Raw genomic sequence first — 26,303 nt, forward strand, 5'->3', positions numbered from 1 at the left:
AAATATAAAGAGCAAACAACAATATCTCTAAAATTACTAAGGTTCAGCCTTCTGATGTGGACAATTCTGTATGTCCACATACACACACACACACACACACACACACACAAGTTTCATTTGTTTCAGCCATCCTATGGAATTTGAAAATAATTTCTAAGATTTGAGAAAATGAATTTCCTGCAAATAAAAACAAATTTTCTGGAGTCTTTACCGTGTGCAAAAACTTGTTCTTAAGTTGAAAATTTAAATTGTAGTTATCTATAGATACATCGGATCCATAACTTCCCTTTTCACCAAACGCCAGTTGCTTCAGAAATGGACCTAAAACTCACATCAGAGAGAAATCTGACAAACTTGTCCTTGGCAGCCCAAGAAGCTGCTAATGATTGTCTCTGATGTTATTCTTTAGAAAGCAGATCAGTATAACAGCCTTGTGAGTTCTAAGTAAAAATCTGTTTATTATCCTAGTCACTGAAGTCTGATATCTGCCGAAGTAAAAATGTCTGTCCATTTTTCCCCCACTATCTCTTTACCCCAGAGAACAGTTTGAAATGCAAAACATAGTTCACTTTGAGATGTGCTGTAAATTCCTTTTATCTGGAGATCAGTTTAACTATAAACACATGTTGCAGTGCACAACAGGCTATCTGAAATATTTCCATGTGATTTTCAGATGAATTTACGACTTTCTTTAAAGTATCTCTTGATGAAACTTATTGTCAGGATTTCATAGGTAAATTCTGAATTCCTCAATGCCCTGTGTCTGAATATATGAGATTCTGCATAAGCAGAGTAAGTACAAATAGTTTTGTTTTGTTTTGTTTTTTCTTTCAAGGAATGCAAAATTATAGAGAATTTCAAGAAAATTTGTATAGAAGCTGCACTCCAGCTCCATTTAAGATTCATGTGCAGTGGTACTTCAGAAGAAACAAATACTTGAATGCGTACTTGATTTATGTCCTTATATGCCAGTTAACCACAGAAACACTGCAGTGGTCCTAGCTTCTAACATTAACTTTTTCAGATACCTGTAATTCCTTCAGTGTATGCTATCTGATATTTAAGTTATAATTCACCCTGTGGATCATCAGAAATCGTGAAAAGACTTTTCTACCTGTTTTCTATTTACAAATTCTGTTTGGGAGAAATTGTGCTGATAGTATCTCTATATGGTGCATCTCAAAATGTTTAATCCTCTTCAGTTCACCCAGGATGAAGTTTAGTTCAAAAATGATCATGATTTGATTTTCGTAGTTTAGTCTATTATTTCTGGAGATGCAGTTTTAGTCTTACAAAGCACAGAGAATTCAAATCTTGAAGAGGGAGAGGATTTAAGCAGGACTTCTCTTTGGGGGTTTCATTTTTTTATGGCCTTTGTTATTTCTGCTTAAAATTACCATTTTAAAAACCTAATTTCTACATATCCAGAACAGTCTGGCTAAGTGAGTAATCTGGATATTTATTAGCCTGTCTGGTACACTGTTGCATTAAGAAAGGACCCTCAGAAATGAAAGGGATTTTTGTTGTTAAGCTATGTGGAATAATGAAAAGAAGTTGTCATTGGAAAATACAAGCATGGAAGTATGATTTTCTTCCATTCAGTTCTCTCATTCTCGTAATATTATCATTTCTGTGGTTCGTAATTTCAATATGATAACTTAATAAACCTTACACTAATCAGTATCTCAAGTGAAAGACTTTATTAGCATAACTTTTTGGGTATTATTCTCAAAGCAGCAACACTTCATTTTGATTAATATAAAGTGGACATCAATGCAAATTAGGTATAATTTATACTGCTACCTTTTTCTTCTCCATATCAGGAAAGATGTTTATTCTGTTAGAATATAATAGAACAGAATGGTAGCAAGGGACCCTCAAACAAGTCCAATCAACAATCTTAGAATATTTTAAAAATCCTGAATCCATAGATCTAATATACAGTATTCCTGTCCCTTTCAGTTAAGTCCTATAATGACTTGTTAGATGTTGTAATGTTCAAATAAAAAGGGATGCAGGGTTGCTGCAGATTAATATCGGAAACTGGATTTGTGTTCTCTCTAGAACTTTATATGCTACTTGTTTCTACATTTCTCTTTGATTTCTTTATATACTTTAAAAATTCTCTGCACAGTAATACCAAAGAAAGGGAAGAGAGAAGAGACAGGAAAGTATGTTACTATTCTCCACAGTGTTTCAAAATTGCATGTTGATTTAGTACAATTGGCTCAGACACAGTTTTAAAAACTGAAGATGTCTGAGCTATATCTGACATTCCCTATTCATATAGCATTTAACAAAAGGTTCCTACCTCTGCACATTTGAACAAAATCCTGTTTTGTACCAACAGCTTTCTCTTCACTAGAATACTGAAGATGGCAATGCGCCATTCCAGCTGTACAGCTTTGTAAGCTTAATTGATTTCTACCTTGTCTCATCATGAACAATCAGTAGAATCAGTTATTCTGAGACCTGATTTGCTATAATTGCTATTCAGTTTTTTAAAGTCCCTAGACTTTCTCACATGAATCATGCCCAACATCCTGTACCAGCTTCTGTGGTTGTGACGTGCTTTATTTTTCCCTGCATCCTACAGTCTATCAGAATGTGATAAACTCATAATTATGGGTTTTATCCCACTCCAGATGAGAAAGGAATGGAACTGATTCCTTTACTGCTTCATCATCTGCATCTCATAAGGCTATCTTCTGTAAAAGATGGGCCTTTCCAACAGTGTGTTGTTTTGGAAGAGTTTTGTGGTGGGCCATATCACATATGCACTGACTCTTTGTTCCAATAGGCTTTGGCAGAAAAAAGTTTTAATTCTTTATGAAGGTGAGGTAATGATCTCAATAAACTAAAGCATTTCTGGGTCTGCTCAGAGGAAGAGCAGTAAATACCAACAGTCCTTTACAATCTACGATAAAAATTCCTCATGTGTCCAGGCAACAGCTAGAAGGATGATGAGGGAAAATAAATTGTTACCTCAGGTTCAGGTTTCTCAGTTATGACTACATTCTTTCTCTTTTAGTTACCTAATTCTTTAACTGCTTACCCACAGAAAACAAATTTGTTACTACTTAGGGCAATAATGAGTATTTTTGACTCATTATTGAGTCAACTGATGACAACTTCTGGAAGTAAGTAATTCTATGTTCAATTTCTGTGTCAGTTATCTTAAAAATTCTTGATTTCTCCTTTGGGGGTTAAATAAATAAATAAATTACTCAAAATAAATTCCTTTAAATACTTAAATTATATGCCTGCGCTGTGGAAATGATGATTAAAGATAAGATGACGTTATCACTTCTTTTGTAACTAGGGATGCCTCAATTTTACTTTATACATCTATTTCTTCCCTAACTAAAGGTAACAGCTTTCCATAAGGCTATCTAGTAACCTCTGTACATCTATATAAAGTAACATCACACTAACGCAGAACACAACTTGTAGAAAGTTTGGGGATCTTCTGAACTGTTTATTTTTTTTCAAGGGCCAATGATTCAAATCATAATTAAGCAGAAATGTTGCGGTTATTTTTTTTTGAATGGTTTGTAGTGAATAGGATGAAGAAAATTCAATGCTTTGGAAAGCTAACAAGTAAATAGTTTCCTGTGAATATCAATATGTACTTTTAATATTATTTGATCAGCTGAGGTCCCTTAGATACCTGTAGCGTGGAATGTAAACTAGTCTGACAAGAGTCCCCCTGATTTTAGTGAGACTGCATGTGGAGTGCTGAAGGAAAAAAAGCAGTGTTTCTGTGTGAATCTGAGTAAATACCAGCTTTCCAAAATGATGACAGGTGCTTAACTGTAATTACATAGATTTCTAATGCATTTTTTATCTGCTGTAAACCCTGGTGCAATATTTATACATTTTTTTTTTAACTGATTGGGCTGAACTTTTCTCCTTTCAATAGTGTGATAACTTCAGACTTATCCTTTCTGCCTTGCTGATAACAATTCTGACCCAACAGCATCTTGCTGAATTGCATGAGGCCTTGCAAAGTAGCTTTTATGTTTTAAGGTACAGCTACCATAATCTCTTAAGCTATCTGATAAAATTTTAATATCTGTGCCCTTCTTTTTTAGAAGTCTGCCCAGGAAATATGCCTTGACAGCATCTTAGTTTGCTTACTTTTTCTGAATCCCTATATCTTCCATGTTTAATCTCTTATCTTATTCCTCCAGTTTTCTTCCCCCTCCTCACTTCAACCTTTTCTTTCTATTCAGCTAACTGGGATTGAAGTCCAGCTTTGCCTTATCCTAATTATTGTGCAGACTATATTCTGTTATCTAAACATATTCTTTGTCTCCTAAAATGTTCCTGTACTTTATCTTTAGATTCTCTCAGTGTCATCACTATTTGTGCTTTTCCTGTCTTGATTATTTGATTATTGATGACAGGATGAGCTGCAGTTTATTAGATTTACTCTGTGGGCCATGTTGTTGCTACATGATACCCCCTAGCCACTGCTATAAATACTTAATCTAGAGATTAAATTTCCTTGTTACTGTTCATTTAAGTAGTGTAAGGCACCGGGACTTCAATAATTTAAAGTGCATTATAAAACTATTTGGATTAAGGGAGAGTTCTGATTGGCTGCTAGATTAGTGTTGATGTGGATTAATTTTATGTAAGTACACATTTGTGCACTGCTGCTCAGTGTTTCAAACTGCTAGCCTCAACTAACTTCAACAGATCAAACATGTTTGGTGTTTGGTGTGTTTTTTCAGAATAGAATTATTAAGGGGGAATAAGGCACTCCTTATCTCACCCTGCTGCTTAATATTCATTCTGGGCAGTAAGAAACCGGATGAGGTTCAACAAAAGCAAGTATAGAGTCTTACACCTAGGGAGGAATAATTGCATGCACCAATACAGGCTGGGGGATGAGCTGCTGGAGAGGAGCTCTGCAGAGAGGGACCTGGGCGTCCTGGTGGACGACAGGTTGGCCATGAGCCAGCAGTGTGCCCTCGTGGCCAAAAAGGCCAATGGCATTCTGGGGTGCATTAAGAAGAGCGTGTCCAGCAGGTCGAGGGAGGTGATTCTCCCCCTCTACTCTGCCCTGGTAAGGCCTCATCTGGAGTACTGTGTCCAGTTCTGGGCTCCCCAGTACAAAAAAGACAGGGATCTCTTGGAAAGAGTCCAGCGGAGGGCCACAGAGACGGAGAAGGGCCTGGAGCATCTCCCCTATGAAGAAAGGCTAAGTGAACTGGGTCTGTTTAGCCTTGAGAAAAGACGACTGAGAGGGGACCTGATCCAGGTTTATAAATAGCTGAGGAGTGGCGGCCATAGTGGTGAGGCCAGTCTCTTCAGTGGTACGTGGAGACAGGGCAAGGGGAAACAGACATAAGCTGCAGCATAGGAAGTTTTGCACGAATGTGCGTAAGAACTTCTTCACGGTGAGGGTGACGGAGCACTGGAACAGGCTGCCCAGGGAGGTTGTGGAGTCTCCTTCTCTGGAGATATTCAAGTCTCGCCTGGATGCCTACCTGTGCGACCTGGTGTAGGGAACCTGCTTTGGCAGGGGGGTTGGTCTCGATGATCTCTGGAGGTCCCTTCCAACCCCTACAATTCTGTGATTCTGTGAACTAAAATTAACTTCTTGATGTTAATTAACCAGTGCGTAATCTCAAATATGTACACACTCATGGTATGTAACTGAGTGTGTTATTTTATTTATGAGAGTGTCTACATGGACTCATAGTCATTTCAATCTCTGAAAATTTTAGAATTAGGAAATGAGTTATCCACTTTAAATCAAGACTTTACCAGATACTGAAATAAGAAAGGAAAATTGCAAATGTTGATGTAAGCTAGGTTAAAAAAAAAGATGAGTTAACATGATTTCTCTATTGCTTCATTATTTGTAGATCCTAAGCTTCAATCATGCAATATGGGAGGTTATATATTTTATATTATTTATTAATCATAGCTTATTTATTTTCTTTAATCATTTCGTCTGTTAATTGCTTGTGGTAGATTTCACTTATAAAAGCCTAGAACTTGGGTAGCTTTTTTTTTTTTTTTTTTTTTTTTTTAATCTGCTGTTAGTTTGTATTAGTTTTTCGTAGATAACTGTTCAGCATATTCATTCTTATTTCTGTCATCAGCAGAAAATCCTGGGCTATTTCTTTCCTGAACTTTTAGTCATTCTTTCTTTGACACTTATTTCCTGCAGCTTTCTATTCTTCTCTGCAGCTTTACTCTGTTCTTCAGGATAGAAAACAAATCCTGTTTAGAAAAGAAAATAGAAAGCAGAGTATAAATATGTAATATAATACAAAAAATTCTTTCATTCTTTTTTTTTTTTTTTTTTTTGCTTTCTAGTAATACAAATGATTAATTCTACAGTTTCCTCACTGTATGGAAAACTGATAACTGGAAAGATATTTGTGGAACTGTTCCCAAAGCAGTCAGTCATAGTCAGAGACCATTACTTACAAAGCCATCATGAGATATGTTTCAACTATTTTCGTTTTAATTGGGGCAGCATAACTGATACCATCTTTTAGTCTTGAAGAAGTGTCATGGCCAAGAAGATGATACTCAGCTGCACTGAGACCTCAAACTCAAAATTAGATTCTAAAATAAGATCCGAAATACTTGATTCCAAGACATAAGAACTGTCACAAAAATTTTGCAAAGTATTTAGACTGAAAAGACTGATAGCACTTTTCTGATTTTAATGACCTCCTAAATGAAAGTTTCTCAAAATTTCTTTGCTGCTATTGAAATATGATTTGTCTGTAGCTGTGTTCATGGAATTCTTTAGAATATATTCTGTTTTGTTTCTAAAATATCTGAAAAGTGTTTGCATTTCACATTGCTTCCAATTATGTAATTACAGTTGATTAGAGGAAATGAATGTAAACAATGCAAATATGAAAATGGTTCTGCGGAAAAGCAAATAGGATTATGCTACAGGATTCAACTCTGAAAAAATGTGGATCTGGAACTAAATTAGTTGAAACATCTTGATCCCAACTGATTAAAAATTAAGAGGCATAGCTAGAGTTTCCATCTTGGAATTTTTTCAGTTGCCTTCCAGTTTATATCTTGATTCTGGTGAAATTCTAGGTAATACTTTCAAACTGTGAATGCTCATTTCAATACAGTTATCAAAGCAGACTTTTAGAAAATTGAAAATTTTAATGTATCTATTTTTTCACAACCGTTCAGTTACTGCAGACAAGTATTCAGGGTCTTTTGTATCTCTGAAATCAACTTCAAGGATATTTCTCTTCCAAAGAAAAATATGTAATTCACTTGCTTCCAATGAGGGTTTTCTTTTGTATGATGTTGCTGTACAGCTTCACTCCTCTCTGTTTGCGGAAACAAATCTGTTCTCTACAGTTTCACTTTTCTGTTATTTTAGTTTTTTAGTTTTTTACTTTTTTTTTCCCAGTAAACTGTCATTCTGAAATAACTTTTTTTTTTTTTTTTTTAATCTGGTATTATTCTTTTTCCTTTGCTTTCTCTTCTCATCTTAACTTCTTTCACTCATAGTAATTTAAACCAGAGGATCTTTTTGCTGTGCAAGCTCAATACATGGTTATCAGCCCATTTGTGCACGGATAATAAAATGACAAATTTTCTTACCTCAGACATTACCTTGACAAATTATTATCTCAAATTCATGGTGAATTTTTTATTTGCTTCAATGCATTGTGAGTTCAATGGCCTCAAGTAACTGTCTATACAATATAATGTTTTTCTTAACTAGTATTTTCGTTTTATTTAAAAATCTTTAGTATCAATATTAAGTCTTTCCACTGTGCACACTGTTTAATAATTTTTCCATTTTGCAAGGAAAGTAAAATTGAAATTAAGAGGCATCTTCATATTTCTTCATATTGTTAACTGATCTTAATTTGCTTTTATTTTGCTTGACTATTTTCAATGAGGAAAAAACATTTTACTTAAGGCTTTGCTTTTTAGGTTAAATATTTATTTCATAACTCTGTCAGTATAGAGGAAAATAAACAAATTTGAAGGATTGTTATTTTGATACAGGAAAGCAAAGTGAGACACATATATTTATTCTAAAAATTTACATCTGTTATTCCTCTCAGACCCCTCTCTTCAAATCTATATTTCTCCTCCTACTTTGTCCTCTATTTTTGCTCAGTTCAAGTTAAGGGCTTTTGAAATGTTACTAAAATATCCAGTTTACTGAACACATTAATATAAATATTGTATAAGTAGTATTCTTTCCTGGTAGAGAACTTTGCGGGAAAAAAAGGAAGATCTTGGGAGTGAAAAAATGTTATGGCTACCTAAGGGTTGCATAAGACCTGCAGAGAAAAAATCAAATTTGGCCATTCCAATGGTCTACACTAGGGCAAAAATCCTGATGCATTTACAATGGAAACAATCCATATGTAAGAATTTTCACAGTAACAATACATATGAAGAACAGCTGAGGTGCCTTGGTTTGTTCAGCCCAGAGAAGAGCAGGCTGAAAGGAGGCCTCATGGCTTCCTCAATGGAGTGGCAGAACTGATCTCTGCTCTCTAGTGTAAGTGACAGGGCCAGGGGAATGGCATGGAGCTATGTCAGGGAAGGATCATTTTGGGTGATAGGAAAAGATTCTTCATCAGACAGTGGTGGACTTGAAACAGGATCCTCAGGGCAGTGGTGACTGCCAAGATGACAGGGTACAAGAAGCACTTGAACAATGCTCTCAGACATAGGATTTGAATTTTGTGTAGTGTGGAGTCAGGACTCGATCCTAATGATTGCAAGTGTAAAAGTCTTAAACATTCAAATAAGAAACACTGCAGAATTATTTAATGCGGTTAGTGTTTCATCTTTGGAAAAGCTTATCAAGAGAGGTACTGAATTTCCTACATTTTTAAGTTTCTATATATTTGTATGTTGCATACCTTGTAATTCAATTTCCCTACTGGGATTTGTTAGTCCCAGTAGGGAATATTGAAGGGCCTGTCTTGAATTATCAGAGAAAATAATCTAGTCATCATAAGTATGCATATATATATATATAGTGAGAATAAAGTTTTAAAAAGTACTACATCATAATAAAGACAGTAGGTAACGTGACAAAACCTAAGAAAAATACAAAACCATCTACAATCTTAAATAAATCAACAAAAACAAAATAAAATGAATCAAGCAAATGTGATAAGGCAGGAACCTAACAAAAATTAGATCCGTTGCATACTGCTTGATATTTTGTCAGGGATTAAATCCCACTGTATTAGACACAGAAAAATTAACAACAACAAAAAAAGTAACACGAGAATAGAGCCAGATGGCTTATATGCTAAACCACCAACAAAACACAACTGTGGAAAAAACAGTGTGCAGAGAAAGAAAAGGTTATGATCCAAGCCAGAATGCATGTATAAATTAGATATGACTGTGGCTCAACCACCGTATGTGGTCATTGACCAATGGTGATAGATAGCAATTACTGATAGGAATATTTTGTTACATATTTTCTCTTATGTTTAAAACCTGGTTAGTTATATCTCTCTATATCCTGTGGCATCAAAAATAAAATCTCATTGTCATTTCTATTGATCATTTTAAGATTTAAAAATGTAAATTAACGTTCACAAGTTAAAGAATGACTTTGATTTCAACCAGCAGATAATCTTCTGTCATTTCTTTAAAGTTTGAGGTTTATGAAATGTACTGATCATTTTCTTAGGTTTACTAAATGCTGTTCAGCATTACAGGTCTTTACTGTCCCGGATCAATTCTGCATTTGTAATTCATATTCTCTCTACAATACAATTGTCAGATTCAAAGCCATCTTTCCATTATGTCAAAATATTTAATGGTGATATAATATAGCCTCACCAAGAGGCATTCCCATTATTATTACCTTTTCATCAGGGAACGTGACAGAAGAGAGAGAAAACTTAGAACACTTTCATTATAAAGCTTTAAAGGCAACAGCTAATCTGAATAGATATATATTCAGAGTGAAGGATCAGAAGCTAAAAGCTGTAGCAATTAACGTGATAATCTTCATTAATGACTTGAGATTGAATGGTTTTGTCTCTATAATAGCTATATCACGAGCTGATAATCCTTCTGGCACTTTGCCACATGGTTGGTTTTTTTTAGCAACATATATAATTTTTGCATCAAATCACATAGAAAGCATTCATATCCTTTTTTTTTTTTTTAATAAATAGCTACGGGGAAATTTCAGATAGAAAAACTGAAATCTGGTGTTTTCAACATTTATATGCTTAATCCATTTTTATACTGGCTAGGTAGATTACTATTCTGTTAAAATGTTTTACTAATAAGCAGCAATAAAATTGTTTCCTATATACAATTGTAGCAAACTAAAACTTTCTTATCCCTGTTTTCCTCATGTTTACTATAATGTATCAGGATGATTCCACAGGTTATGTACAAAACCAATGAAGACAGGAAGAATACACAAGGCCTCAGTACTGTTGTTATTGTAACTATTTATAGTCACTGATTTTATAGCTTGGAAGGATAAAGTTAATAATACAAATGTACTGCAGTTACTTCACAGAATCACCAAGGTTGGAAAAGACAAGATCATCCAGTCCAACAATCCACCTATCACCAATAGTTCTCATTAACACCCATGTCCCTCAACACAACATCCAAACATTCCTTGAACACCTCCAGGGTCGGTGTCTCCACCACCTCCCTGGGCAGCCCGTTCCAGTGCCTGACCACTCTTTCAAAAAAGTAGTATTTCCTAATATCCAGCCTAAATCTCCCCTGGCGCAGCTTGAAGCCATTCCCTCTCGTCCTATCACTAGATACACAGGAGAGGAGGCCGACCCCCACCTCACTACAACCTCCCTTCAGGTAGTTATAGAGAGCATACAACACTTTTCACATATTTAAGGCACCATGAAAAATATTTGAAGACAAGATTAAAATGTCATTTTAACAATCAATTCATCATATGACAGAAATACTGAAAACTACTTAGTGTTCAGAATTACATTTAATTTAAAAAATAATATAATTAAAAAACATCACTTTTCTTAGAGACGCAAAGATTATTTAAATTTTCAGTTTAGATTAAAATATTTTTATAGTGTATCTGTGGAAAACAGTCATAGTTCTATTAAATATTTATCCTTCTACATACAAAATCACTATTAATTTCTTTGTCTTGGGAAGCTTAGCATGCTTTGTTTTTATTTTGAGAGGATATCTAGGCTAAGGAGATATTCAAATTCATATTTCTTCTCTACGTAACTCTCCTTTACATAACGTAAACAGTTATGTTAACATCAAGTAGTGGAGTATGTCTTTTAAAGGAATACTTGGAATACTTGACCGATTCTTTGTAGGAAGTAACTTTAGGAAAGCCAAAAAAAAAAAAAAAAAAAAAAAAAAAAAAAAAAAAAAAGTTTTATGGTAAAGCTTCTTAAAGTGTCAGGTAGCATTTCTTGTTTTCATTTTTAAAGCTTCTGGAGTGATTTTTCTTATTTTTGTTTTTATCTACTGAAATAGCATTTAAATAAAATCCATCTAACATAATATATTTAAAAACCAGAAAAGCATATGTACAGTGAATCAATCTCATTCTTAATCCTTGTTCTTCAGATTGAGTCTTCAATCTACTTTTGATTCTCTTTTATCTTTCCTTTTTCAAGAAGAAATAGACCACATGAAATAAAGGGTTTTCCTTTCTTCCTTAACACATGCGTTTTCACATCTACTCAAAGTAGCCAACAATCAAAATAACAAGTAAGTGTGAAACTGTTGAGGAAAGTATCATAGAATCATAATCATATGAAAGTTGATACGTCTTCTCACTTTTTCTTCTCTGAAAAACTCTTTGAGAACTTACATTCTATGTCACACTATATTTCAATGTATTTAATCACTCTGATATAGTAATAATTAGATAACCTGATTTCAGTCTTTAACATTTCTTTCACTAAGAGGAATAAACACATTGCTGAACACTGTAAGTTAAAATGAGGCTAAAAGTGCAGTTTCCAAGCTATCATAAACTAATGATATATCTAAGGAAGCTGTAATTTTGATGACTATTTGAATGTATATTTTCAAATAAGAATACCAACAGATATTTTTTTTTTTTCCTTAGGGAATAAAGTCTTTTGAAATCAGTTTTACTGAACAGAAGGCTGCACATATCCTAAAAGATGTTTTTATGAAGATTACAGTTAAGGAACAATTACTGACTCTTAGAGACCAGGAAATAGGAATACTCAATGAAATTATCAGGCAAAAGGAAGTACATTTCTACATAGAATATAATTAAATTGTGACTCTCATTACTATAAAGTGCTATAGAGACCAAAATTGTAAGCAGGTTTACTATGTAATTAATTAACTTGGTGAAAAGTTTATCAAGCTCTATAAAATACAAAGATGATGACTTAAACTTTCAGTCAGAAAAGATGGCATCTGCATCATCACTCCTTTGTCTTCACGCTTGTTCTTCAATTACATTCTTGCTGCTGCTTAAATATTTCTCTTTGAAGACTTCAATCTCTTTAGTTATTTCCTTTAAAAAAACTCACTATTGTCAGTTCAGCCCTGAAAAACTTACCTTTTGCTAAGTATTGTTACTTTGTTGGTTGAGCTTTATTCCACTTAAACTATTTAAGGCATTTTAAGCCATTTTAATATTGATTTTATGTATTGGTCATAAACATCTGATTGCATTCAACCCTTTCTCATTTCAATACTCAAGGTATTAAAATCATGATTGGTAATCTACAGTTAATTAAATCCAATAGTGCAAAAACTAGGAAATACCTAATGAAACAAGCAGGAAGCAGTTTTAAAACAGACATTTCTGAAAATTACTGCCACAAAATGTTTTGAAAACAGCACCAGGAGATTCAGAAAGGAATTAGAAAAACTGGTAGACAAGAGGATTTTGAGTAGGGTTATGAGGGTTGGTTCAACCAGTAAGACATTTCTTATGTTGTTATTCCAATTGGGACTGTTCATGCTAAAATGCCATATTAAAACTTTTTAATACTGAACAGAATCCTGCAGAAGATGACTGATAAAAACCTATCAGTGTTAGGGAGATCCAAGAAACTAGTTTCATCACCCCCAATACTAAGAGGAATTTAAGTTTTGTTTCTGCATGCCTTTTCAGAAATTTTCCAGAAAACAAAATGTAAGCTATCTTACTATCATTTATATCCTGTCAGGGTGACTAAAACAATAAAATTCCATAGCAATGATTATATTATAATGCATGAATTTGTGTAGGAGTAGAATCAAACATGGAGTAATATCAGTAGCAACAAAACCTTACCTGATGCATCCCAAAAAAGCTTGCAGAATCTCATATGTCTGTCCAAGAGCTTGAGATAGAGTTTGGAGAAGTACTGATACATAGAATAATGAAACCAGAGAGATAGAAAACCAGCATAACAAATTTTAGCTCATCTTTTCTTGAAAATGAACAACTATATCATTTTTTGGAGATGTATGTCTAATTTGTTCTGAAAGATTTACATGGATTGTATTTTACATTTCATTAGAAAAACATAATTATTAATGTCTTTGTAGGTAATCAAAATATATTTCTAGACCTACCTTATCTGGAATAAAGATCTATTAAGGATTTAGTATGAGGCTACTTGGTTTGGGAACACTATTCCTAGATGAGAAAGAAGGTTTGAATATGTAAATGGATTGATTTGCTTTCTACTGAGGTACTGGAGGAACAATATCTGGAAGAGAGAAAAGATAGTTGAGATGTAAAACACAAAGCACAGAAAAAATACAGGCTATTTTAATTTAAACAAGTTATTTTCGAACATTGGCTGAAATGTATGTCTGGCTTTTAGCAACAAAAGGGTTTCATTTTCAGTTTTTTATCTTATTTTGGATCACATATAGCAAACTATTTTTTAAGTAACAGAAAAACAGATGTCAAGACTTCGTAGTTGCCCAATGTAAATGTTTTTCTTAACATTTTCATGGCTAACACTCAAGAGTGAAATTAACAGGTTTTTCTGTTGTCTCCTTGTGGATTTACATGCATTAACACCTTGTGAAAGTGAGCATGTAATTGTCTGTCACACAGAAAAATATACGTCACCAAGCATTTGACAACAGGTTGACCTGTAGTCATGTTTAACTGAGTAGGGCTAACACTGGTGGTTTTGCACGTTTTTGTAAATACTGAGGTCTGAATAATTATTATGCTATACTGGAAAATGTATGTATTAACAATAACCAATATGTAATTACAGGTACTTGATAAAAACATAGAATTATGGGATAATTTAGTTTGGAAAGGACCTCAGGAGGTCTCTAGTCCAACCACTGCTCAGAGCAGCACCAGTTTTAGGTCACAACAAGTTGCTCAGTTGGATTTTGAGATCCCCAATTTTTGAGAATGAAACACCTCCGTGAGAAGACTATTCCACATCTGAACTGTCTCTGTGGATGGAAAAAGGTTCTTCTTACATCCAACCTGATCCTTTTCTTTTAGCTGTTTTATTCTTTTTTTCTTACCTGGTGATACATATAAATATGAACTGCAGAATCAAAATAACAGAATGTCAGAATTGTAGAAGTTGGAAGGGAGATCTAGTCCAACCTCCTGCTAAAGGAGGTTCCCTAGAGTAGATTACTCAGGAAAGCATCCAGGTAGGTTTTGATTATCTCCAGAAGAGGATACTCCACAACCTCTCTGGGGTTCCTATTCCAGTATCCTGTCACCCTCAAAATCAAGATTTTCCTCATGTTCATATGGAACATCCTATGTTCCTGTTTGTGCCCATTATTCTGTTGCTAGGGACTGCTGAAAAGAGCCTGGTTCCATCAGATTTACTCCTGCACTTTAGGTATTTATAAGCACTGATAAGATTCCTCTCTTAGTCTCCTTTTCTCATGAGGGGAATGCTACAGGCACTAATCATACTTGTAGTCCACTGGACTTTCTCTAGAAGTTCCCTGTCTTTCTTCAACTAAGGAGCACAGAACTGAACAAATGCTTCAGATGTGGCCTCATCAGGGCAGAGTAGAGGGGGAGAGTAACCTCTCTCCATCTACATGGCTATTCTATTTTTAATTACTAATGCACCCCAGGTTACCATTGGTCTTCTTGGACACTCTTAACGGCACACTTCTGGTTCTTGGCCAGTCTGTTGTCCATCACCTTCTCTAAAGAGCTCCTTTCCAAGTTGGTCAGCCCCTAACCTGTACTGATGCATGCAGTTATTCCTTTGCAGGTGTACAACTCTGCATTACACCTTCTTAAACTGTTGATGTTCTTGCCACAGAAAGTAAAGTGTATATAGTACAAAAAGAATTGATAAATTTATGAAATCTATCAAAGTTTATTTTATTCAAGATACTACCTCTAAAGTAGCAAGTCTGTAAAATATAGACAATTGCTTGATGAGAGAAAAAAAATGTAATTATCTATTCTAGTTCTGTACTCTTCCCTAGTTTTCCATTATTAACCAGTTTTGGAGACAGAATATTGGAGCTGGGTTACAGCAAGAGACTCATATAATTATGAAATCATTAAATGCTACTGGATGCTCTTTGTTCCTTCTGCAAAAGAAATAATAGGTATGGCTTTTGTAGTAACTGAACCTAGAATTACCTCTAACAGGCAGCATTGTTTTTTTTTTTTCCTGCTTTCCCCAGAATTTTTACCATTCCTTCAGCATAGCCTTTACATTCAAATAACCCACACACGTATATGCCACACCCTAAATAAAACAGCACACATTTATTGCTTGTATAGCACTATATCTTGTAGGCTACAAAATTATAATTTCATTAAAAGTATAGGAGAATAATTACATTATTCTCAGTACTATGGTGACAAGTATGATACTTTGACAAGTCTTTATGTTAGACCATTAATGCAATCATAGCTGACCTGTATAGAAGTGATACGCACTGTACCGCTCATCCTGCGGGTTAGAGATTGCTTTCAATCACGGATACATTTGAAAACCAAATGTAACTCATGGATCTCTTGACATGAGAAAGAAATTTTTATCCTCTTTGCAGAAGTTTAATGTGGAATTAAAAAATGCACAATGTGTGCAAGCAGGAAGAGATCTGGCATCATCTAGAATGCCATTGCTTGCTTGTTTTTCTGTTACAAATTTTGCTAATATTACGTTAATCTCTGCATCAGGCTTGCTTCCAAATTCCAGTTTATGTGCTTGCATAAACCTCTAAAGTGCTATTTATGATGACCAATAAACCTCCAAAATGAAATTTATGTTGACCAGAATTAAAGAGTTGATATGCCAAATCTCAGACAAAGCAAGAAATCTTGTTACCAGTTGAAGGATATTTTTTGCCTTCACCAAAGCTTTATTTTACTTTTCTAAGAGTCACTTATCACTTGACTGTTACTGAAGAATCTTCAAGACTTAACAAAAGTGTTTTTATGCATTCGAACTCAACCTGGAAATTAATCTTATATAACAGTACTTAAAATTTGCTTTGTATAACAAAGCATTTCCTTTTCCATACTGCAATCCATCATATTGCAAAATGCAAATGGAAAGGACACAGACACTTCTATTATCTCCAAAAGCTTTCCTAAATTGTTAGAGTTAGGATATTGATCCACCTATTTGCCCTACAAAGTTAAATGTCAGAAACAAAACTGAATTCACACAAACAATGAACCATTTTCCACTAATATGTAAAATGTAGAAGTGACATTGGGCTTAAATATTATTGGGTTTATTTCTTTTTCTTTGTTTCTTGACCAAACACTTTCTATTGCCACTTTCAATACTAAGTGGTGTTTATTTTACATCTGTGGTAAAATGAAATGGTTACTACAATCTTTATATGTTCCAATTTTATATATATTTTATGGACCTCACTGCAAATTCAGAACTAATTTTATTTCTCCATCAAATTACTACCATGTGATAAGCAACTGTGATACAATCCAGCAAAATTAAAATACCTTTTCTCTGCATTTTCAGTTACTTTTTCAATGGTGAAGACAGATATTCTATTTTGTCACCTTCAATTTTATAGTTGGTGTGAACAGATTCAGGACTTGCAGGTTCCTCTGCAACCTTCGCCACAGTTCATGCTGGCCCATGCAAAAAGAATAGTTTTTGCCACTTTGAGAGTTGTTCGAAGGAGTGATCAATGAATATACAGATATTATAATTAAGACATATACAGGAAAGTTAAGCTAAATAAGATTATCACAATAGGAAAATAATAAATGGAAAACCCGGGTAGTAGGATTTGGGGGAAAAAAAGCTGTGCTACTCATCCGGTTGGATCTGTAAGGTATTAGCAGTTCCATGGCATGGTAAAAAGCAGTCTTCAAGGCAGCCTTGATTAGACTGGAGACAGCATTAGCTCCATTGCTTCTTGTTACAGGAAGATGAACTCAACAAGTTCATAGAATCATAGAAACTTCTGCCAAGATAAATAAGTTTGAAAACCACAGAGCAGACAACTCCTAGGCTGCAATTGTTTTCCTTCCTCCACTTCAAGAAGGACTTCTCTTAATACCAAATTTTCATTTTGTGTTAGCGCATCATAAGGATCTGCTCTGATGAATCCAGATTAACTGGAAAGAATGTGATTCTCCAAAATTAATTCATTTGCTTGAAGAGTAAATTAGGTTAATACCACTCTTTCCACCTGAATATTCATGGAGTGGGCAACTATGCAATATCATCAGTATGACCAGGCAGTATGTTCACAATTTTATCTCCTCTTCATATGCCACCATATTATTCTTCTGGAATAACAAAACTGTTATGTAACCTGATTTTTTACCTGCATGGAAACTGCTGAATCATGGCCTGAACTTCCAATTGATCACCTGAGGCAAGCAATAAGTCAGTCATGGGAGCACAGGTGAAGGTAATTCACCTGTGCTGCCGGAAGGGGTGGAGCCTGGTTCCACTTCTCCTAGATCCCATTTAAGTGCTGACTGCCACTGAGGAAGGATCTTTTCCTGGAGATTACTCCCTGTGGAGAATATTGCAAGCCTACAACATCAGTAAGCATTTTTCATTTATTATCTTCCTATTGTGTTAATCTTATTTAGCTTAACTTTCCTGTATATGTCTTAATTATAATATCTGTATATTCATTGATTATGCAGTATCCGTGTTCCCACCTAGGAAAGTCCTCTTCAAAATTAAATTCTCATGTAAATACATGTCTTTCTCTTGCTTATTTCCTTTGGATTAAGCAATTTCTGAGTCTGAAGAGGAAACTTGGAAAGCAGTAGAGGAGAACAGTTTGAAGAGATAAAATCTGTCAGATGTTGTCAAAATGACATCTCAGAAAGAAATGTAAGAGTGAGATCCTTCTGTAGAACATAATTCTTTTTCAGAGGATTTCACAGAAAACAGAAGTAACTCTGTTTGAATAAGGTTTCATGGTATTTTTTAGAGGGCATTAAGAATGTCTGCTACTTTCCCCAGTGCAAACTCATGCACTTCCTGCCCAGCCACTGCAGTCCAGCCTGGGGAGTGGAGTCTCTATCTAGCATAAGGAAATGGCTGACACCAATCTCTTTGCCTTTTTAATCAGTAGTGACCCTGAAGACATTCCAGAGACATACATGCAAGACATTTCTCCACTTTGTCGCTTCTGACAAGATTCTGCATCAGATAATCTTAAATACTCCCACATTTCTCATACCTTCACCAATCAGCATGACTGACCAGTTTTGGTTCTCCTTTCTGCCTCTCTTATTCTTTATCAGATTATGTTCTTGCACATGGCTTCCTCTCTTTCTTACTGTTGTGTTTGTTTTGTGTTTTTTTTTTTTTTGTACTGGAAAAATCTTCTTTCACTAAGCACAATTAAATGTTCTCTGCTTCCACATTTCCTTGAATATTCAATATTTTTTTTATAAAAAATTATAGCTACAGGAATAAAGTCATTCCCATACAAAGCCTACTACAGTGATAGTAAAAAGTGTATCCCAAAACAGTTTGTACTACTTAGCCATGCTCATTCAACTTAGCTGGTCATAGCACAACTATCTTTTCATTCTGTAGAAAGAATTAGGCAATTCTTGGGTGTGAACTGCCTAATTTCCAAAAGAAAAGATCAGATGGTCATTCCCTAAAAATGCCTATATCTTTCTCCTGAATGCAAAGATATCTATGTACTGTCAAATAAATCATTGGAGTATTGATAAAGAAACTGAGCAAGACAGTAAATATGAAAATTAAGACAGCATTTTATTAGGAGTTTCCATTTCTTCAGTATCCATTACAGAAACTGATGATGGATTAGTCCACTCATTTTCCTATGTGCATATTTTAAAGGATATCAGAATAAAAAGAAAATCTGGCAGATAAAAGCTGATAAAATTGCTAGAGAGATGAAAACAAACAAAAAAAAGAATGAAAAACAAAGCCCTAACACTAACAGGTATCTCAAAGATGGTGATTAAAAGTACATTGTAAAAATAAAAATGGTCTTAAGGTAACTAACCATGGCTTTCTGGTCATAATGGAGAGACTTCTTATACCAGCAAAGCCTCTGTAATACTCTAGTATTCCAAAACATAAAATGGCAATATACTTTGTTGTGTTCATTATATAACGGTGGGAAAGCCACACAGATTTTTTTTGTGTGTGATAGAAACACACAGATTTTTGTTTCCTAAGGCTTTTCATTCCAGAGGATATACTTTGCTATAGAGAATATTCACTTACTAAGTGAGACTTCTTTTCAGAATGCAGACACCAAATCACTGTAAATCTTTTTGGGTTATTACAGGAAACAAAACATACTATATTTTGCTTCAGAGTACTGTATAAGAAAGTTTGAACATGGAGGTACCTCATATTTTATTATCAATGGCAGGTGATTAGACACCTAAATGATCAGTCTTAAATTATGTCTTAATATAGATATACTTACCTTGGCTAGCTAGAAGGAATTGTAGAAATGCAATAAAATTCAAATCCTCACTAAGTAGATTCTATTTCAGGGATTGTTTCCTTTGAATATTAAAAACAAACAAACCAAACCCACAACATAACAAAACAAAAACACAAATGAACAACAACAAAAACACAGAAACAGAGGATTTATTATTCATTGAGCCTAATCTCTCTCTCCTGTTATTTTTATTTAATTTTTTTTTCCATTTTTTTCAGTGCCTTATCTCCCAGTTGGAAACTGAACATATTAGATCCTTATGGAAGCAGAAGTAGGGAACAGTCAATAGTTTTGGGTTTTTTGTTTGTTTGTTTTGGGGGGATTGGTTTGTTTGTTTTTTTCTGTCTAGTTGTCTTTACTTTACTGGGTCAATTGGCCCAGCAGCTGTTTTCTACACGTCATCCCCAAGGAAACTTCCTGCTGGCAAACTGGTTTGAAATCAAGAATTGAATTTATAATTTTGACAACAATACCTATGAGAAACATGATTCTGAAGGCTGGATGAAAAGCAGATTATCCTTTCTTCCAAAGCTTTGCAATAGGTGTTTACAAACAATGGTCTCTTCTATATTTAGTGAAGAAGAACTTTTAAAATGTGACAATTCAATAAGAAAATTTAGGTCTTAGATATTCATTTTTAACTATTGAATTTGTACGTATTTTTGATAAATCTGATAGTCAAATTCAGTTTTTGAGTAAACATCATGGCAGCTACTATTAACATTAAGATATATAGCAGCAAGAGTTAGAGATATTTATTGATCTATGGATTTTGAGATAAACATATTTCTTTTGACTTACTATTCCATACAGAAATTTTATACTTGGAAGTAAATTTTTTGAGCATATCTCATTACTTTTCTACTTCTTTAATTACACACTTCTTTTTTTTATTCAAACCATGTCATCAATATGTTCACAGGCAAAATTCCTCCTGAAATAAGTGAGAATATTGCTTGTGCCTGTGTAGGAGGTTTGAGTAGCTAAGGCAAAATATATATGAAGATTTGAAAAAAGAAATAAGTTTACCATAGAACAAGAAGTTAAGTTCATTTCAGTTCACAAACCACCTATAAAGCCTTGAATTTGCTTAGAACAGACAAATTCTATAAACTGTAGGCAAGGGACTTACCATTTGTGAGGAGAAAGAAAAACCATTTAGTATGCCTTATGCCCTAATCATGTCAAGACAGGCATAATATTTTTCAAGACAGGATTAATTTCACCTACATTTAAATGTCTACAGTCTGACTACCTTAAGCTGCTTATAAGATGTAGGATGGGATTCATATGACTAAACATATATTTGACACTCAGGTCTCTAACTCAGATGCAGAGATTTTCATCCAGTGTAAGAATCCACCTTTAAGGACCACTTCAAGCTACAGATTACACTTATCTGAGCTACTGTAAAAAAAAAAAAAAAAAAAATCATTCTTCCCTTCTTTTTTATTGCCTCATGTACAGTGTCCCCCCCCCCCCCCCAAAAAAAAAACAAGTCAAGTGGATGTACTTGACTTCAATTTTATATAATTTGGTTCAATAACCTTCTGACCTTGTATGGACTGCCCAAATTGAAACCTTCTTATCCAGAACTCCAAAGACAACTATCATTTCGAAACCGTGATTTCAAAACATGGTTCTTCCTTCTCCTGATGACTTCAGCAGTTGTTTCCTAATACCTTTTAAAACAAGCTAACCTGTATATGTACACCATCTTACTCTTTTCAACCAAAGCCATCTCTGTAACTTCTCTGCTACAAACTAATGCAAACACTGCTACATCCTGCTACAATTTCTCTTTTCACTCAAATTGTAGATAAATACTTCCATAGGAAAACTGCCATTCTCATAGGTATAGAACCATAGCATCAGATTGGAAGAGACCTTTAAGATCATCATGTTCCAACCCCCCCTGCTATAGGCAGGGACATCTCCCACTAGACCAGATTGCTTACAGTTCCATCTAGCATGGCCTTTAATGTTTCCAGGGAGGGATCACTCACAACCTCGCTGGGCAACCTGTTTCAGTGTCTCACCACAGCCACAGTAAAGACTTACTTTCTTCATAATATCTAGTCTAAATCTACCCTCTTCCAGTTTAATACCTTTTCCTCTTGTCCTGTCACTGCCTGACAGATACAAAAGCTGATAGCTACTGATAGATATAACAAATGTCCATTAATATTGGAAAAAAAATGAGGTAGCAAAGTTTTTTTTTTTTCTGAAAAACAGAAAACTGCAGAGAAACATACGCTATCTAAAACCAAACTAATTCTTTTGATATACTTGTGGCATCATGATGGATTTTGAAGAAAACAGTCATGATCAAGATAAGTGAGATCAAGACATGAACAGTGTACAATGATAGAAAAACACTGGGAAAGTCAGAGTAAACAGTGCAAGAATCAAGAGTGAAATTCTGAGTAAATTTTGTTTTCCTTTTCAAATCTAGCTTACAGTCAGCCTTTTAAAATTTAACACTACTGCAGAAGTATAGGTTAGTAATTTGAAGAATTAGCCCCACTGATTAGTCAAATAGTATGTTTTGCATGCCTCATTCAATACTCTTCTCTAAAACATTTCTCAAATGGCCAAACAATCTGAAGTGCTCAGCAGCATCCATTGCGAAGTGCTAGAACTGTATACAAGAATTAACGTGGTTCCAAGAACTCATATAGGTCTATTTCAGTTCTAATTAGCTGTCCAGACACTGCACTTATGTAACTGAAATACCCAAACTAAAATATCAGTGTGCTTTAAACTCCTTTGAAATCCAGAGCTGAAAACTAAATTCAAAAGTGAGAGCAGATTTGGAAATACATTCAAGCACTCTTGACTATGACTATGAATATTTGGATATCAGTTCAATAATACGATATAAGAATCCCAAATAATTTATTACATTGCATTCTATAAAGCAATATGACTTGAAGAAATATCTGCATTTCAAGAATATTGGTTATTTTGGTGTTTTCTTGTTATTGTTGTTTAAAGAGTTCTATTCAAGTACCTAAAATACAGAGACTGCTCCAAAAGTAATGCTGCCTATTTACATTGCCTCATGATATCAAAGGCAGTTATTGGTGGTATGGCAGCAGAAGTTGAACCTTTGTGTCAGTTCTGTTACATTTTGTTGCCATGTGACAGACAGCAACAGAGGGGCAGTCTGACAAAATGGCATCTGACATGGAAATACATCTGAAGTAAAAGAGTGGAATTGAATTCCTCCATGTGGGAAAAACAACACCCACTGACATCACTGATACTTGTTGAACGTTTATGGAGACCAAAGAATGGGAGTGAGCAGTGAGGTGATGGTGGTGCATTTCAGAAGTGGTGACAGCAATAATGTGTCACCTCTGCTACTGCAGATTTTTACAAGCGTGTCATGCAGGCTCTTTTTCATCACTGGCAAAAGTGCATAGCTAATGGTAGTGACTATGTTGAAAAATAGTGTTTTGTACAGACAATTTTCTCTATCAAATAGTGCTATTGTGTTCTTTGCATTTTTTGTATTTTCCGTGGAAATAAATAGGAGACATTACTTTTGGAGTAACCTACATAGTTCTCTAAATTAATAACAGTCTAAAAGGAAGGAAAAGCTACTTTTTAACAGCAGAAATAGTTCTCATATTGGTTTCATGTTGTTTACTGTGTTTACTGCAAGTGTTTATAGGGAGCACTTTGCTAGACGTTAGCAAACAGGAAGTTTTATTTCGTAAGTTATGTTTTACATATGGCAGAAATCTCTCTGACCGACAGGCCTACATATCAGCTTTGTGCACAGAGTATGAGAGATTTGTAAATTCTAAATTTCTAAATTCTCATACACATGCAGACAGTGCTTCATCCAGCCTCCAAGGGAGACTAAGAAGAACTGGCTTCAAGAATACAACTGGTACAAGAAAACCAGTGCAATCAGCTCACTTATATCTGTTTTGACAGATCACTCCTGGTGTGAACACTGGCTTTCCTAGCTATATTAACTCTTAGCCAAATGCACTGACAACTAAAAAAGAAAAATTTTAAGAGAAAAACATACTCCAGCATGCTCAGCACTCTTCATTGTCCTTTTATCGATAGGATCTTTGGAACACAGAAACAAACTGAAGATGTGAAGGAATGCAAATAGAAAGAAAAAATATTTTTTCTTCCTGTAAATATTGTTAATGAAACACAGATGTGCCATATGCCTGTGCAAATAATAATTAGGAAAGAAAAAAGCATTACTTAAATTTACCTGCTTCTTACTGGAAATACATTGTTAATTAGAAAATATTTAATAATAGCTTTTAATTTAATTGTGACAATTAGAAGCTTTTTTTGTTGTTTTTTTTTTTCTTTATCCTCAATATGTTTTAATTTCTGTTAACATTTTGCTAGCAAATACTAAACATTAGATCTTAATTTGACCCTATTCTATGCCAAGGAGTTCTTACATTTTCTGTTCTACAGCTTGATTACTAACAGATCATATTTAGATCTGAAAGCATTTTTTTATTTAATGACTAATAAAACCAAAGTAAGAAGGTGAACTTGAAACTTTCTTTGAACAGCATCTCAGTTTAGATCAAAAGCTTTCTTCTATCATATCAGTGAAAACTGTAGACTAGGTAATCTACAGAACTTTTTGCAATACTTTCAACTCATATTTTTTACATTTAATCACACTGAATTGTTCCTAAGCTTACAACTGACCATACTCATGCTTAAGCATGGGAAAGTAATCATCTTCAGCTTTGGCCTTGTCTTTTTTTTTTTCCTACTTCTAAAAAATACTGTTCTGATAAGGTCTTATTACCAAGAGCACTATATGCCAACTGTATCTATTTTCAGTTTCATCTCAAAACCCTCAGAGGATATGGAAACCCAGAAACCCAGCATGTAGTGAACTACAGTAATTTATTGAAAGGGATGGTTTTTCAGAGCTCAAACACAAGACTGACCTAAGCTGGTTAATGACTTACTATCCCTTAATTGACCATGGATAAACAGATAAACAGAAAACCAGCTTTTTTTTTTTACCTCTTCATTATTGCAGCTTGAAAGAGCACTCACAGATCTGTACAACAAGTATGTGATAATAACTGTATTACATTGTGTTAACATGAGCATTGGCTAAATTTAAATAAATCTTGGAGATTGCAATACAGCAACATTTTGAATCCGAATCATCTTGACTGAGTCAGGGTCATACTAAAAACATTATTTAATTCCTTAGAATGTAACAAGTGCATTTTCTGCTAGAAGACAAATATTTGGGTGAGCTGTTAAGGATATAATTGCATCTAGAGATTGATAGAGGAGAAGCACATAGTTTCCTTTTCCCCAAGATGTTATTCTCATATTCTAAAGTAGAAGATGGAAAGCATATATGCAAACCTCTACATAAAAATTAAGCATCCAAAAATTCACCCTTCATGGAAATATGGCTGCTAATCTGAACTAAAAAGGTTAACTAAAGAATCTGATTCTCTGGATTCTGTTTTGTTGTTTGATTTAAAATAACTGAATCCTAAATACTCATATTAAAATAAGAAATTCCATCAAGAACATGAAAAGTGAAACTTCCAGAGGAGCAGTATGGTGAAATTTACCTCAGAAGTTTTCACTTTCTTCCCTTCACCAGAGTACTTCATTTTTTCCCACTTTTTACTCTCTTCTCCACACCCAGACAACACTGAAAATAGGTATCCTCCTAATTTAGAGCATAGGTGATTAGTAGCCATGCTCTGCACACACACACACACACAAAACAGAGAAGTGACACAAAACTTTGTATGTATTACACATTTATGTGTAACGTTTATTAAGTATGCATTTCCTCTTAGTGCTTAAAAGTCTTATCTTTTATCATCTTCTCTATTCTTTGTCCCTTTCTACTGCTTTGTCCGTTGCTACTGTAGCAATTTCAGTATTCCCACATGAAGAATTTCTTATTCATTTTTCTAAACAGCAGCCTGTCCGCATTTCCTACAGTGAAACACCAGTGATCACCTATATCTCTGGGTGGCATGAGGAAGTGGATGGGTGGTAAGTAGCAAAGATAGGATGCAATTGTATGAACAAGATTTCTCCTAAGAAACACCAAAAACTCTATTGAAAACAAAGCACTGTTATTCAGAGGCATTCAGTGACTATCTGCATTACTTTTCTATGGATGAATCTTTCCCCAGCCTGAAGAAAAATCCTCACACTGCTAAAATATTTCAGGTTTTCCCACAGAACCCTCTCTATCCTTAAACTGCTTTTCCTGAACTACTCTGATCTCTGAGTTATAGCACATTGTCTGCCTGCTCTTTGCAACCCAGCTGAGGTATTTGGGCATTGTGGCAGTCACTCTGTTGCAGAAGCAACTTAGCTCTTGGATAAGAGTAGATATTCTACTGGGCTGGCTT

This window comes from Meleagris gallopavo, chromosome 4, assembly GCF_905368555.1.
Source record: "Meleagris gallopavo chromosome 4, MGAL_WU_HG_1.1, whole genome shotgun sequence".
NCBI lineage: Eukaryota > Metazoa > Chordata > Aves > Galliformes > Phasianidae > Meleagris > Meleagris gallopavo.